The following is a 5,431-nucleotide window of genomic DNA, read 5'->3' as shown; positions in this document are numbered from 1 at the left end:
CCTTAAATATATGATGTGAGCTGGGGTTTTAGTAGATTCAAGTGTTGTTCATCTGTTTTGGAGGCAATTGGTAACCATGCACAGCAACATTTAATTGTTCCTATGGTACTAGGGACCCCTTTCAGATCTGGTTTGGTCCCTTATTAAATTGTTGTCAATATCTTAATGTGTGGTGTTGAATATTGGGACAATGGGAAGTTAATTATTAATATTATCTTTAATTAATTAATTAATGTTTTTGTTGTTTATTTCAAAGTAGTTGTTTACTTACTTATACTAGTACGATAGTACTTTGTTTATTTACTACCTCTATAGCTGGTGATTAGTGAATGAATTATTGGATGATTTCAGAAACATTTGCTTGTAGATAAAGGTATACAATATGACAAACAAAGGGATAACAAACTTTTTGAATAACCCGAGATAGAATAGGAGAAAAAAACAAAGAAGTTCTTCAGCCAATGTTGTAGAGGTGTGGAGGTTTAATTAGTTTCACATGATCCACTGAACAACTGGTTTCTATGTACATTCACTACATTGCACTGATTACTTATAGTACTGTTTATTTTCTGTTACATAGAATATTTTCTTTTACTTCCCTAAAGTATGTGCAATATAATATAGTATATGTTACTATTGCACAAAATATGGGCTATTAATCTACCGACAAATGTTGAAATTGTACCGAAGCACTGTCAAGAGATCGAATATGAGATCTTCCATCTGTGTGAGTTTCATGTTGCATAGGGTTTAGGGTTTAAGGTTTAAATGCTTAAACTTAGACCACTCATTAGCATACATGATGGAAGTGTATCACAAGATATTTTACACGTCAAACTAGAAAACAGAATAAGGATATAACTCGTAAGAACTATTTATACTAAAGACATCTCCAATGTTCCACCGGTCGCATCACTTTAGAACAACTCATTCATTTTAACTTTGCAGAACGTCGTATACATGTGGAGACTATGGACCCAGTCTCCCTTGTTGTAGGTTCACAAAGTTTCATCCAATTCATTTTATCTTCATCATTGATTTGAGACCGAATAGTCGCATAGTTAAGATTAGATAATTAATTTCACATTGTTAAGCTAACTCGTCCGTTGATTTAGATCGAACGGCTGAGAAACTGTAATTGTGTCACACAATTTCATACAATCGCAACAATCCATTTCCATCACAATGGGGCGTCCAATTAATTTATAGGTTATTCTAATAAATGATTGAATTGACCTGCATCTGCACAATTAATTCCTTAACGATCAATTGGAAATTTGGAATCTCATCCATGTGATGTCAGGTTTATTAAACTCTTAAGTTTTTCTGACTCCCACATTTCATTTTACTTGGTCAAAACACCCATAAAAAAATGGGTCATGTTAACTTGTGCCTTAAGGGCACAAGTTAAGAAACTAAAAATGGAATTAAAAAGTAACTTTTGTATTGAAAAGACAAAATTTCAAACTTTTAATATATTGAATGCATAATTTCCAATAAAAAATTTCTATGTTTAGTTTCTAAACTTGTGCCCCAAGGGCACAAGTTAACATTTCCCTAAAAAAATATACGAATATTGGGATTCCTAAAAACAGATAGATTCCTCAGTTTAGCCAACTAGCATGTACTCCCTCCGGTCACTATTATAAGCAAATTTCTACTTTTTAGATTCATTCAATAAATGATGTATGTGGTCTACAATATAGACTACATACATCATTTAGTGAATGAACCTAAAAAGTCAAAATTTGCCTATAATAATGACCGGAGGGAGTAATTAATAATCACAACCATATGCACCTTTTTTGACGAATTGTCAGCATAATATACTACACTACTCTTCATCCTATACATTCTATAAACTAATCGATTAACGAATAGTACTATTATGTTTTAAAATATTTATTACTTTTGCTATCATCTTAATTTTGAGTGCAACAAAAATTCTACTTCTCTGCCAAGCTGACATGAGCAAATACTTTTTTGATTAAAAAATTAATACAGATCATTTTCAATCAAGTATGATTGTGATTGAGAAAGTTTTTCATTTTTTTAAGATGAAGTGCACATGTATTCTCGGAGAACTTCTTCTAAGGAGTTTGTTTTTCACAAGAAATGGAGTGAGAGATTTTCCACTTACGAGTCTCTATATATATATACACATCCTGGACTACAATCAATATTTGAAGTTGATGGAGTGTGGCAAATGACGGTTTGAGCTCCTCGTAGAGAGTGTTGTACATGCAAACACCTCGTTTTTGATTAAGGTGAATGAGAGATTTAACATAATAGAATAGAATGTGTGTATCTTTCTCTCCGTGCATGTATCTTTTAATAAGTGAGATTTCAAGAGAATTAAGCTAAGTTACATGGACCCGGTCTGAAACATATGGTATGATTAAACACTAACAAATGTCATTAAATACAAATGTTTTTTACGTACAAAATTCAAAGTGGAGTTTCGTTTTGAAAGTAAATTAACAAAAATCTACAATGGAGAAAATGTTTGGAAAGGAATGCTAGTCGTTGGAAGAAGTAAGATACCCAAGTAGAAAAGAAAATCAAGCTGAAAAGAAATACATTAGAAATGGCAAATTGGCAATTTAACGCTTGAAGACTTGGACGTAAATTCTATAATATGCCATTTATGAAGAATTTTCATACATAAATTGTTTTTCTATTAGTTGATAATAAAGTTTGGTGTAACTAAATATGTGGTCCCTTCTATTTATATTGTTAAATTTAAAATTTATAGGCAGCTATGAGATATATAGGCTCTATAAATATTACCACATGCATATATAGCACTCTTAAATTCCATTCTCTTATCATTGTAATGAAGCATATTGGGTCACAAAACTAGTGACTGAACCATATCAACACATGCTAGGCACTACAATTGAAATAATGTACTTTTTGGCTAAAAGTTGAAACATCATGATATATGGAGTTGAACTTGAAGTTTCACATTCAATGGATTTCTTGCTTAGTGACCTAGCTAGTGGTTCCCATAGTTTGCTTAAATGAAAATTTGAAACAAAATTACCACAAATTAAATTTATGGTTGAAGTAGGGCATATTCTATCATCATTAATGTTGCTTGCCATTCAAATATACTTAATTAGATAGAATTTCTGTCTGCTCCTCACTTTCCTGATTTACCATTCAACTTTATTTTTATACGTACGTCTTTATTTTGTTCCAAATACTACTTTTAATTCCTGTTCAGGAGAGTTTTTTTCTTCTATGAAAAATCACAATTAGTTGGGTTATTTTAATTCTTGTTCAGGAGAATATTAAACTTCTTTCCTTCTGGTGGTTTAAAGCTGAATTTGTTGGTTTTCATTATAGCTTTTATAATTGGTGCCAAAGCCCTTTTTTATGTGCGGGTATTGGTTAATTTGTACTTCTTTTTGTTGACCGTTTGTTGTATATTTTGGCTTTTTTCTCTGATACATCTTGTGCCAGGAAGATAGTCCGATGTTAGTCATACATCTCATTTTGATCTCTTAAAAAAAAAAACTAATTTAAACATAATATAAGATTTATCTTACATTTGCATCATATATTAAATTAAATTACAAGCTGATTCTTGCATCGTTTGTCTTCTATTTGAATTTAATTAGTCCATGACATAATTGAGGTTTTTTATAACCCCATTTGTGTATTTCTTTTATCTATCTTAGTTGTAATTTGTTTGATAGAAGTTCTTCTATACTACTAAAAATAAAACTGAAATCCAGATCGCAAAAGGTAGAAGTGGTTGGAGAGAGTGGTTGGATGTGGATTTGCTTGTCGTCCTCTGTCATCATCAACATCATCATGAATATTCAGCTAGTGCTTCACTTAATAAACTATCAAGGCTCCCTTCAAGGGTTTCTAATGCATGCTGTAAATTAATTAAATATTATGTATTTGGTCTGTATTATAGAACACGTACAATTACTTATTAAATTGGACGAGTAACTAAGTGATTCAGTTTAAATGTTTAACGAGCGCCTCATATAACAATTACTATCGAAAAATCATAGTTCGATTATTAGAGGAATAATTTTTAACAAACTTATTTTCGTAGATATTTTTAATCAAATTTTACTAATAAATTTGGACGAGTAGCAAACGGTGCAGACTGCATATTAGTGGTGACGGTATTTCTTCTATTCAGCCCAGATAGTAATACCAAGCTGAGTTTGATTTTAATTTAACGTGTTGGTGCATGTGAATGTGAGGAAGAAATACATTTCTTCTTAGGATTCTAATAAATGCACCACAGGTCACAGGTACCGTTAAAAATTAAAAGTTATTTATGAATCTATTATAGGAAAGTAAATATGAAAAGGAAGAGAGATGAATAAAGTAAGTAGTAGTAGTCAGTAAAAGCAAAGTCTTTTTTTATTGTGAAGAAAATAATTCCACTAGATTCCGGAAATTGATTTTATCAAGGAAAAAAAACACCAGTTTTAATTTTTATTTTCTATAGAAAAAAGTTTAGTCCTAAAATGAGTCTAACTATCAGTTTTTAAGATACTTATTATTTTATTTTATTTTTTTGCAATTTCATACATCAACTCTAAATTGAATATTTTCATAGTCATTGCATATACTCCCTCCATGGAATACAACTAAAATAGAATAAAAAATTAATTAAAAAATCAAATGGATTTAATACAAAATTCAGATTAAATACATTTGATGCAATTTAGCATGGCTTTTCTTGTGGAATAATGCAATTTAAATGAAACATTCAAATATTTGTTTTTCCTAAACATACTCCTAATTAATACTACTGACCTGTCTTGAAATATGAAAAGTTAAATTTAATACACATATAAATAAAGGACAATTTGGTAATATTAACACACAAAATAGACACATTAATTGTACTAACCACTTTTCTTAATAAATGTGAAAAATGCAAATTGTGCTTACATACATGGACGGAGGGAGTATGCAATTCTATTATTTGATTATACGAGTCTATATTTCTCTAAATGATACTCCCTTCGTCCTACAATAGATGACCTATTTGAAAAAATGCACAATTGACCTAACAAACTTTGACTGTATTTTTCTATTAATATACAAAGATAAATAAATATCATATAAGATGTCTTTGGATTCGTCTCGATGAATATTTTCAAAATATCACATTTTTATAATTTTTTAATAGAATAATAAAGTTATTTAAGATCAAAATCGTGTATAGGTATGTGTGACAATGTCAACTGTATCACTTGATATGAGATGGAGGGAGTGGTGTCTATTAAATGAAGAGGATTTCCATCTGCTAACAAGTGTCATAATGACACTAGTTGAGAAAGCATAAAATGAAAATTTTGCATTAGAAATAAAAAAAAAATTCAAAAGGTTGACTTAAATTGAATACTACAGTACATTAGTTCCTAATTACTCACTCTGTCCCTATATATAA

The sequence above is a fragment of the Medicago sativa genome, chromosome 3 (genome assembly GCF_051527215.1).
Source record: "Medicago sativa cultivar Bolivia chromosome 3, Bolivia_mono, whole genome shotgun sequence".
In the NCBI taxonomy this organism is placed as follows: domain Eukaryota; kingdom Viridiplantae; phylum Streptophyta; class Magnoliopsida; order Fabales; family Fabaceae; genus Medicago; species Medicago sativa.
Note: the sequence above shows the minus strand (reverse complement) of the source record.